A 12656-nucleotide genomic window follows, 5' to 3' on the forward strand; every position below is an offset into this window, starting at 1 on the left:
AGTTGCTGTATTGCGGTTTCAGAACTTTTTTTGATTTTTTTTTGTTTTTTAGTTGTAAGTTTGTATTTTCTACTTTTCAGAGTTATATTTAGCTTGTTTGTTCTTGTTTTATTGATCAATGTCATTTTAAAATGTTGTTAACGGGGATCCAAATATAGAATAAAGTATGAAGGATTTTCCCCAAACTTCAGCTTTCTCTCCCAATACTGCACCCAGTATGTACCTGATATTTTCTCACAGTATAATTTATGTCTCCGCTCCACAAACCTGTAAATCATGTGCTGTATTATAAAGTGTTACCAAAACAACAACAGCAGAGTGACAGAGTGAGTGAAACGAGTGGGAGATCTGGGGTCTCAGGCCGGTGGAGGAACTGATCAGAGCATGGAGAGGAAAGAGGAGTAGAGGGGGGGGGGGGGGTTGGGGGGAGACAAGCGAGGTTCCCATGCCCTGGAGGCCCCTGGGGAGTATCGGTGGCAGATGTGACGTCTGGGGCCCGGTCTCCCTCCCTTCATCTTCACTTCCCTTCCTCCCTGGTCTGGTCAGCTGGATGTCCTCCTCTGTGTCCTGGCTTGTCTGCTGCCTGTCTACTGAGAGAGAGAGGAATCCTCCAATCCATCACTCTGCCTCCAGCACACTATAAATACATACACATCTGTCACAACACTGACTCTTATTGGACGGGAGCAACTATCACCCTCATCGGCAGCCCAATCAGAGGAGATTTTGTGTCCTCGTCTCTGAGGAATTGATCCTTCTTCATTTTCATTTTTCATTTCTGTTTCACCGAATCCCTTCATTTTTACCTTAAAATACTATTATTTATTTATATACTATTAAGGAGGACATTGCGTAACATTTAAATTCTACTTAATTTGGTGATCAAGAGATTTTGAAAGCCCTTAACCTTGTTTTCAAGGGCTTTAGTTTTGGTCTTTTGAAACCCCCTTGTATACCTCAGTAATATGTTAAATTGACAAATAAGGAATTTGTCAAACTTGTCAAATAAATGTGTATTTAAACAGGAATGAACCCCTTCAAATCTACTTAATCTGATAATTAAAGGATGTTGAAATTAAGGTCTATTCAATTATTTTGGCGTTGTGGGCTGTATCTTAATAAAACACCTTAAATTCGTAATTAAGGGATTTGACAGATAATTTAAATAAATGTGTAAATTCACCACTTAAAAGCTTGTTAATTTGTTAAATAGTGATTAGAATTAAGTTTTTCAGAGGAAAGGCATGTGTCCATTAAAATTACCTGGACGTGAGGGTCATTTCAAGGGGTTTCAAATTAATGTGTAAATTAAAGGGAAAGTCATTTATTCCTTAAACTCTACTAACTTTGTTAATGAAGGGCTTTTGATATTGAAGTGTTTTTAAGGGCTTTTACTTAAGGGATTTGTCAAATATTTCAATTTAACATGAAAACACCTTAAAATCTACTAAATGTGTTGATTAAGGGATTATGAAAGTAAGGTGTTTTACATACCCCAATAACACCTTAAATTATTAAGGTATTTCTCAAATATTCAAATAACTTAAAGTAATGAATAATAATTGATAGATTTGTTTTAATTAAAGTGTTTTAAAGGTTTTGGTTTCAGTTTTTTAAAATCAATTCACTAAATAAGGGATCTCTGGCTGCCATGTCAAATACTTTAATTTAGATTTGGTATGTTTAAGGCTGTTTTAAAGGATTCTGGCTTGTTTGGTATTTCATGTGTCTGAGAAAAACGGTAAAAAATTACTTTGCAAGAGAAGTGCACGGTGTTATGAACCAGGACCATGAGAAGACCATATCATAACAATGATAAAGAAAGAAAATAAGGCTGAGCTCAAGGGTCTGTAAGAGTGTGAGGCTGTGAAGAAAGAGGCCTGTAGAGGAGATACAGCAGAAGAGAAGGAAAGGATCCTCCCAGATCCACCCAGAGACAGTTTTTCCAAGAGGCTGTCAGCATGAGACAGCTGTGAGGAGAGGCCTTTATCTCACTAATGCACTGTATTACAACAGGCCCCTTGGAAAAAGCCCTGCCTCTGTGCGGCGGGATGAAAAAGATCCGGATTGGATCCCCCTCCTCTGAGCAGATTAGGACCCTGTGAGCAGTCACACATCTGCAGCAGCCACGTTACTCTTTGATGCCCTGCAAGTGGCTGTCGACACCCATCAAACATGACCACGGGAGCGCGGCCCCCCGACGCCGCACCAAGGGACCAAATCTCTGGGTTTGAAGAGCAGCAGGCAGCCGTCTTTGAGGCCTCTTCCCAAGCTCCCCGATGATCTGTAAATAAACATGTTTAAAGTCCCTGACTGATAAGCGCCTGCTCGCTCTGTGCCGGATTTTCTTTTGGGAATGAGAAAAAAGGAGAGGAGGTGATGGAGGCATAACAAATTAAGAGAGGACTTCCTGGATGGTTGGAAAACAACTGCTGGACAATTGAGGATGACAGAAATGGGAATAGCAAACAGGAAGTGACCTCAGATCCTCTGTGAGGAGTTACTGTAAAACAGATACTTTCATGCCCGGAGAGACGTCCTCCTTCTAGGATATGGATGTATTATTAAGACATCTTTTTCTCCATTTTCTTTTTGATCAAGTTCTTTCTTTTTCTTTCTTAGATTCTTAATTAAATCTGCTTTCATCTCCTGATCTTGATTTACTTTTACGGTCAAGAAACTGATAGTAATCATGTCTTTGGCTGTAAGAACAACTTGTAGAGTTGCTGGGTAACAAACAAATTGAATCTAAAGTTGACTGATGTTCTCTTATCCTCTCTAGTCAGGTCATGCATGAACACAACATTGAGAGGATTTCTTGTCACTGGCTATTCAGACATCTTCATTTGCCAGAGAGGTTCATGTGTTTCAGTGACTGATGCATCAACCAGCAGGCTTTTATTAATATTTGGACAGTGCATATTCAGTATGTGCTGTTAAAAACTCCATCGAAAGTCACTGCAGAGCTGTTAAAGCTGACTGAGAGGTGAGCCAGCTGTGCCCCTGTTTCCAGAAATGAACGTCTCATTTCTTCAAAATCCTGTTTCCTTTTTTCCTCTTTCGTTTCGTCTCTCTTCACGACTTCAGTGGGAGGGACCAAGATTCAAGGAAAAGACACAAGTGAGGGAAACAATGAAGTGGATGCTATTAAGGGAACTGGCATGTGACCTTTGTCTGGTTAGCAGACTTTAAAGCATAAACTTATAACTGATTAATATCTCTCTGCCAAAAGCACTACTATATTTAATGTAATAATACTGTTAGGATACTCTGTGTAGAACTGAAATGGTCATGTGACTGAGAAAAGAGCCTATAAAAATGTTTTCTTTGTCACATCAAACTGAGACATTCAGCGTGAACTGACCCATCACAATTCTCCAAGACCCTAAGGTCATGTCTCTCATCCAACCAACAGTCCAAAACCCCAATGTATTGATTTTAAAATGTTTTTCTAAACAGGAAAAAAAGAGAATTTGAGCAATGTCTAATCACTTGTACTCACTTTATTGACAATGTTTTGTTCAGGTGAAAGTTCTTGATGGGTAAAATATTACTTTAAAACACTGCTAAGAAAGTGAGTATTATTAGTATTATTAGTAAATCAACAGTGTGCAGGATTCATTCATTCCTTCACAGTCAAGACTTTCTGATTCTACTAACTGCCAGTAAGACTTTTGCATGTACAAAAACTTTGTCACCTGCTTGAAAAATTACTTAAATAATGAAATGATAATCAAAATGTCTCAATTGTCTGCAGAATCTGTTTCAGCACTATTTTGTTACAATAAACTAAAAGATTGGACATCTATGTACATTTTTGCCAAATGTGAACTACTTTGCACTCAGCACACACTAGATAACCCTTGTGTTTGTGTCTATTTGCAGCACATCATGGAACTTTTGCCGGACAATTACCTATTTTTTACTGTTGCATCACCTCAGTGCATGCACTGTATTGTTATAAAGCATCCTCTCAGATTTTCTATTCACAGGCATGTAAACTGTGCACCATACAGAGACAGCTCTTCCCTATTGATCCTTGGGGAGGCTCTGTCCCTGCAGCACCTGTTGCTCTCTGCAAAGAGGATGTCCTCCCTCCCAACAGCCCCCAACCTTCACACAACAATACAGACAACCTATACTCCTCTGAAACATAGCACAAGGATATATGCAGTGTTAAATATAGATCTCTGCGCACTTGTCCCCATGGAGTGCCCATCTGATACCATTGTCCCTCTGTGCATTAACACCCACTCTCACACAAAGCTGACTCTCTGAGCATGGCTTGAGGACAAGGTAAGGGGCTAGACAAAGGGTAGTTCCTCTCCCTATCTGCCTACAGGGCAGGGCTTCTCTATCACTGAAAATGTGACACCAGATCACAGAGTAAGATCCCGGCGGCGTCTCCGAACAGGGATCAGATCTGTTGTCGACAAAGGGTCAGAGTTTTGGCTTCCTTTTTAGGTTTTGTTTCAAACATTTGGCTTTGTGAAGGAGATCTGGTGAGTGTGCTATGGAGAGTTTTAGATCAACCGCAACAGAGATTTGAGTGAGAGTAATAGCAACACTGCCCCCTTCTGGCAAAGGCAGGTCTTGAATTGACTGTGGAGAGCCAAGCTGCTTTTTCTCCTGTCTTCTCAGAGGTAATCAGTTGCATCTGCTTGCATCTGAATGATTTGTCAATTTTGCAAAAAGTTGTTTTTCAAATCAAACAAAATGTCCCTTTTTTCCCATCATAAAATCTCTGACATTTTCCTTTTCAGGTCAAAGAAAGTTTCCCAGACTGGCTTCACACATTGGGTGGGAGAAAATCTTTCCAGTATTTGTATTTTCGAGAAGCTGCTCGGCTGGCAGGCAGGAGCGAGGTGCATCCTGAGTACTTTCGTTTACACCCTGACTGCAGCTGTGTCAACAGCGTGGTCCACGCCACGGGCGCCGCAGATAATGAATGATCTGTCCGTGTGTCACTGGGGGCAGAGATAAAGTGGATAACAAGTTTTTAATGTGCACAGACTCTGAGGTGAAGTACTGGCTGGCTGAACTGTATCTGTTGTCAGAGAGGTTATAAACTTTATAGCATCAATTTAAACTTTCCTGTTTTAAAGCTAAAAGAAAGTGACTTTGCAACCAAGCTTCAAATTAGATTTTATTACCACATTAAACATGAACTGTGTAATTTACAGTAACATTCATAACTCCTTTGATAATTACCATCGTCATAATGTCTGGTATGTTCCACTGATCCAGACGTAGGGGGAGTTATAATTAAATTACTCTTAAGTGGCCTCCACCAGACTCTCCTCTCCAAATCACCATATGGAACTGATCTGTTGAGGCTATATTAAAGGGTCTGGGCTCAGGACAGAGGTCAGAGGTCACTGCGGGTCATAAGGGCCCCATCAGTGTCTTCTCACCACAACTGCCTGAGGTCAAATCAGCAGCCTCTGACACAGACCTCGGCTGTAGATTTATTGGTCAAGGCGGATCTTTTCACACAGAAATGAAAAGCCTCGCCAGAGTTTGAGGGCTACAATATCTAACTGTGTAACATAACTCCACACTCAGTGGTTATTGGTATTCCTAACAGGGTAAAAAAAAAAAAAAAACTAGTAAAACACATTTAAGCTTTTATTTATGCTCAGAAATTGTGGAAAAGATGCAGTGTTACTAAATTATCAAGAAAACAGCTTGTTCTGCTGTGGATAAATGTATTTAAAGTAGTGAGACTTTATTAGTTAAAGGGACTCAGCTACTGGTGTTTACCTTCTTAGTGTCTAATGTGACAAAGGCTAGAGGTTAATCCAATGAAGCAGACTCCCGGGTCATAAAGAGCTCCTTCAATTACTCGGTGATTCAGTTCCCGTTCCAAAGCAAGAGTGAACACTAATGAGTTCAAGACAAAAAGTGATAAAGTTCAGTGATAGAAGGACAAACAATGAACAGTGAAATTATCCACAAAAGTCAGAAATGGGTGATATGCAAAGTCTTAACTCACCTTTTTAGGTGTTGTGCTATCCAGCTGGAGCAGTAGATAAACAGTTTAATACTTAAAGCTCCTATAATCAATATTTTAATATTAACAGTGGATGAAATGACAACATGTAATATAAAAGGTGTCACTCATAGTGACAAATCCACAAATAATTACATCTTTCAGCTTATTGTTTTGGTTTTACAGCCATTAACTTTACTGTTTTTCATGCTTAGTGCTTTCATCCAGATGCAACACGTGTCTTGTCTGAGAGAAAAAGTTCTTTATACCTTTTAAGATGTCGGATGTGTATGTTAAACGTGGTCAAGGGTCCAAAACTTGAGGTGAGTGTATGTAAACATGCTGCCTGAAAGTCAAAAGGGAAGCTGGCCAATCAGAACACAGTGGGCTCCTCTGGATGGGGGCCTTAAAGAGACGGGAACTAAAACGGCCTGTTTCAGACAGAGGCTGAACTGAGGGGCTGCAGAAGAACCAGTATAAGATAAATACCTTTTTTTTTTTTTTTTACTGTAAATGCAAATATATTCCAGTAAAGCCCCAAAATACAAATATAGACCTGGAAATGTGCATGACGTGTGGCCTTTAAAAACTACTGTACACTATCTGCCCACCACCAAATAGCTGCTAAAATCAGTATTATTAGTCACAGAATTGTCCACAGATAATTATCATGTGACTCTGCAGTTCCCCTCAGCTATACAAAGCGTTTCAGCATCTTTCTTATGCTCCGCCTCTATGCTTCTTATGTTATGTTTGTTTAGGTTTTATTACCCACAGCTTCACTGATTTGCTTCACAGCAGGTAGGTTTCAGTGGAAAAAGCTCGGACGAACTCACTGTACGCTATCTGACGAGCCAAAAAGCACACTGACAAAGTTAACAACTAGTTGATGAGCATAGTGGAGCATTTAGCAGCTAAGGAGCCAGATATTTCCTTCAGGAGTTGGTGGAGACTAAAACTGAGCTAAAAGGAAAGTGAATGTGGGACACTGATTCATCAGGTGGACAGAAACACGACTCCAAATAGCTGCTAACGTTGCTCCTCATCTGCTGAATTTGTAAATAAATATTGTCACCTTTTAAGTTGATGAGGCTAACTTGTTAGCAAGCAAGTTAACATGCTAACAAGTTTGCTATATCAACTTAAAAGGTGATAACAGTCAGTGTGTGTTTACAGCTTATTTTCTCTGCACCAAAGTGGCCAAAAAATCATGGATGTTATACAAAGTTTTCACTCTCCAGAAGACCTTTTAAATGTCATATTATCATCAGCTTGGACAAAGAATAAACATTTGTGCACTTGTGACTACTTAATTATTGCTCTCAATTTAACTATTTTGCCTGTTCCCCTTTTGTAGAAGGCATTAAATGCATTCAGTCAGCCAGAAGTTTGAAGAAAGTGATGAAGAAGACTTTTCCCCTGTAACATGAGTCACTTCTTGATATGGTGATGCGTGTCAAATGAAGAGTGCACTTCAGGTTTGCAAGCAACCCTGAACTCTGAGTGTGACTTTTTATGAACTGGATGACATCCACAGGAACTTGAAAGTTTTTATAGCAAAAAAGTCTGTAATCCTGCTGAATATGTTTAAGGGATCTAAGAGATAACACAGTGTTGTGCTTACAAGCCAAAACCTGAAATATATCCATATATCTTAGTCCAAGATCAAATAAATACAAGCGATCCATAGAAAGGGTATTCACAGGATGAGAGAATGACGTAAATCAAAAGCACAAATTATTAAATCAAGACCACAAATTAATTATTTTTTTCTCCATGGCTCCTCTCGGGCTCTGTAGAATTAAGTATTTTATCAGATATGTGTTGAGGTCAAGAATTAACGTTCATGCTCGACATAATTATGAATTTAAAAAAATGTAAAAATAGAAGGTTAATGAGATGTTATCAGTGTAACATAGTCACAAGAACTGTTAAAAGAAAGAAAAGATACCTCTAAGATACCTAAACAAAGAATCCATTTCATTAATTATAAATCTCTCCTCATAAAGACTGAACATTTTGAGTGACACAGGTTCAACTTTCTTTAGAAGCATTTCTCATATTGTTGTCAGACCAGCGTTATCTGTTAGTGCTGATAGCTGACACGCTACTCCATTACAAGGTCAGAGGCCAGAGGTCAATGTCTGACCCCACTACTGCTGACCATTGCGGTGTGTGTGTGTGTGTGTGTGTGTTGGGGTGAGTGTACACAATGGGACACAATAGGCCCCGGCTCTCTCCTATTACTGCCACATCCACTCTCCATTCACCACTTCCCGGGTATCTGGTGTTACAGATGGACTGGATTCCAGTGTTTGTTTCTTTCCAACTGCAACAAACAAAGGGGAGAAGCAGGCGGGGACAAATGCACAGTGCCAGGGCCCACATTCCACCTACAGATTTGAGTCATTATTAATGATGGCTGGAAACAGAGGGGAAGATAGTTCAGCCAGGCACAGGAAGCAGCGGGAGGGAGAAACTATTTGTTTGGTGAAAACGGGGTCACATTTCAGATGTCTTATGATCTCCATGAACAGCTCCAACAAAATAATGATTTTTCCCTCTAAACTTCTCACATGGTTTCATTTCAATAAATGTTCAAATGATCCAATATTTCACCAAACATCAAAGACAAGAGAAAAAGTCCAACTTTGTTTTTTCTTCTTTCCTCTCCCATTAATCATCTCACGACCTCTCAGATTTATCTGGTGACCCTTTGGAGGGGCCTGACCCCTAGGTTGGGAACCACTGGACTAAACTATCTAACTGTATATAAAGTAGTTCAAACTAGCTCCACCTCCAGCAGCTACAGCAGTAGCATGCTGCTCTAACACTGATGCCTCAGTATTAATAATCTAATAATGTCATATATAATAATATATCAGTCAGAGGGACCAAACCACTAGTTTTACTGCAATACTTTAACTACATTTTACTGCTAATACTTATGCACTTTTACTTAAGTAAAGGATCTGACTACTTCTTCCACCACTGCTGATATCAAGTCTGAGAAAAAGAAAAAAATGTCCAAACTCCAGTGGTCAAGTACGTAATTCTCCGAAGGTACTTACATTTCTATTTTAAGCTACTTTATACTAATACTACTAATATACTACACTACACATCAGCAGGAAATATTTTACAATTTACTCCACTTACTTATTGACTTCTTTAGTTGATACTTTGCAGATTGAGACTGTAAATAAGAAAATAAATATGTGGCCAAAAGTATGTGGACAAGCAAACATTACACTCATATTGGATTCTTGAATATGCCTTTCCAAAACAAATCTACTATAACAGCCTCAAATCTTCTGGTTTCAGGTTTTCCACAAGATTTTGGAACATGTCTGCAGGGATTTTCTCCCATTCAGCCACAGGAGCATTAATGAGGCTGGTCAATGATGTTCAGTGATAAGTTCCTGGATCACAGTCGACGTTCCAGTTCATCCCAAAAGTGTTAGATGGGGTTGAGGTCTCTTGAGGGCTCTGTAAGATGCTCCCTTAAAAATGTTATTATTGTTACATTCAGAGAGAGTACAACATTTCGAGAATATTTTAAAGGGAGCATCTTACAGTGTTGCTACAATTTTTGGACTCAGCACCTGGACATGAAAGATATCTAGTCAAGTTTTTCCACATTAAACTCAGAAAATAATTTCTCTATGGACCTGGCTTCATGCAGGGGGGGCATTGTTATGTTAAAACAGGAAAGGGTTTTACCCAAACCATCACCAAAAAGTTGGAAGCACACTATTGTCTAAAAAATGTGCTGTAGCATTAGGAATTCCTGTAATTGGACTTAAGGGGTGAAGCCCAAACCATAAAACCACCACAGATAAAAGTATGTGAACAGGGGGTTTTGGACATACTTTTGTCTATATATAATCTTTATATTCTCAAGAACAAAGAACAACCACGCACCGAATAAATGCTCCCAAAAAGGTGATTAATTGAGTACAATTTCAATGTTTCGACTTGTCAGGTAATATTAACCATGTGACCAAGAAGGTCCATATATAGACTTTACCTACTTCTTCTTTGTTCTTGAGATTGATTTTGCCTTTTGGTCTCTGCATAACTGATAACGTGTTGGGATGTGCATACACTACTGTGAGGCATCACATTATTGCAAGTATTAGCAGTATTAGCAGATGCTTTTATCCAAAATGACTTACAATATGATCAGTGTGAGGATCAATTTAAACATTACATTGTTGTAGTTGAGCGAGAAAATTACATTTTTTAGCTTTTTCCTGAAGTGTTCTCTGGGGGAAAAAAAGCATGTAAGTGGACCTTGAGTTAAGATTTTTTGTTTTTTGGTTTAATTACATTGTTACAGATGATATTGCTCAAAAGTACATGAAGTTAAAATGTTCTTCATTTTGACCAGCTACAGTATTTCATCAGTCATAATAATCCAATATATATATAATCAGTGAACATTCTGAAATGGGCCAAAATAAGTACTTTTAATTTTATTACTTTAGTACATTTTGCTGATAGTCATTTTTATTTTAAGAAAACCTTTAAAGCAGGACTTTCATTTGTACTGAAGTATTTTCAGATTGTAGTATTGCTTCTAGTAAAGAATCAAAGTACTTCATGCACCAGCACCAAACTCTCATCTGTTTGTGTACTTAAGGCAGGGCACATTGTGCAGTCAGTGAGTGCAAACATGAACTATAATCTCGGGGGTGTGTGTGTGTGTGTGTGTGTGTGTGTGTGTGTGTGTGTGTGTGTGTGTGTGTGTGTGTCAGCATCCCACTTGTGTTTATGCCTGATGTGGTCACGACTGGCTGCAAACATTAAAGCCTGATGTCCCGCTGCCTGAGGCCTGTAACGTGTGCCTGCTGTCTGTTGGCTGGAGATGCTATCATGTGTGATTAGTGTACAGTGTTTTTGTTGGCACATGCTCTCTGTCTCTGATAGCGGTTACACTTGTCACAGCTTTGAGCTGCCCTGAGGAGAAAACCCCCGCACCTGCCTCTACTTCAGCCTAATGTAAACAGGTTTTAAAAAAATCAGCAGCTGTGTATGTGAGGAGGAGGGAAATGTGGAATGTAAATGGATTCATTCGCACACACGAGATCAAGTTGTCAAGGCCGTCATACCTGAGGAGAAAAATTCCACTGCCCTTATTTATTAGATACATAAGATGAGTGAGGGTCGAGGGAATGGGACCCAGAGGATCACTGATGCAAATGTGTGTGAAATGAGGCAGGAGATTGGTGTGGATTACAGCCAGCATGTTGGAGCAAAACATCACCTCTGGGGAGGATTCAGCCACAGCTTTCAAACTGATGAACTGTTGTTCAGTTTAATGATTTGTCCAGTTGTTCATAGAGAATTAAGTGCACAACATATGACGTTGAATGCGCTGCAGTAATGTAAGTTACCACGACACGAAATGTGACAATTGGTCCAAATCACAAGTGATCTGTTGATTTGACCATTTCAAAAGTTGTGGTAATTTAGCAAAATTGCAAGTTCTCACAAATATTGTGGAGATTTCTTGAATTTGCGTTAATTGCAAATGCAATTTCCTTTTTTTCCATTTCCATTAGGATTTATCCTCTGGGGAACATGAATGTCTCTACCAAATTTCATGGCAATCCACCCAATAGTTGTTGAGATATTTCAGTCTGGACGAAAGTGGTGAACCAACCAACCAAACGACAGACCGACATTGCCAACAGTGGAAAACAGGCCTCTTGATGCTGAAGTTTGTCATTACTCCTGAAAATAAATTCCCTGGAGGATTTAGCAAACTTCTTTTAAATTACTACAAAAAGAACCTTTATCTATGTTGCAGCATCAAAAATGAAATCAATTCTTCACAACAAGAAAAGGCCAGGGGTGCATCGTCGAAGAAATCATTTAGATTTTTTTTCATCTCAAGATTTGCTCTTGCTATGTAATGATTTTCTTGGCCTCCACAGGCTGAGATCAGGGAGGAAAAATGGAAACCTGCCAAAAAGGAAGCTCTGATTTTGAGAATCCTGCCTCAGGTTAAAAGACAATGAACTATAGCTGGCTTTGATCTGCGCTCATATCCAGGCAGAATAACGATGGCTCCTTTGACCGGAGTTAATGATGTCTACAGTTCGTAAGCATACTGCAGAGGGGGGATTTGTAGCCACACGGGCACCTTTAATGAGTTTTATTTGTTTTGTTTTATCCCCCTCCACCTCCCACTCACCTCTGTACACAGAGTAATGAAGAAAGAGGGGTAGTGTGGGTTAAGAATCAGCCTTCTCCACACCTTCATGGGGCTAATTATCCATCTCTCATGAGGATCATCTTGCAGCTTCACCTAAAGAAAAAGAGATTTCTTCTCCTCTCTCGCCACATAATTCTATATTAAACTCCTTCATTAGTCTAAATTTGAGTGTGTCGGTTAATTCACACTTAATTCACATTTTGATACAGACTATTTCCACTCACTGGACTCCTACCAGCAAACTACTTCACTGACGAGTACAAATGAAGAGAATGAAGATGCTGGAGAGGAGAAGGGATCACAAACAGACATAACACGTATGTTGCATTCAGGTGGCATGTTTGCTTACAGGAATATTTTAAAATGTCACCTTTAACTATACTTTCTCAAGTTCAGGTCCAGAGGTTAAAGATTTCTTCAACTTATTGAGAATCATTCAAA

The sequence above is a fragment of the Thunnus maccoyii genome, chromosome 9 (assembly GCF_910596095.1).
Source record: "Thunnus maccoyii chromosome 9, fThuMac1.1, whole genome shotgun sequence".
Classification (NCBI taxonomy): domain Eukaryota; kingdom Metazoa; phylum Chordata; class Actinopteri; order Scombriformes; family Scombridae; genus Thunnus; species Thunnus maccoyii.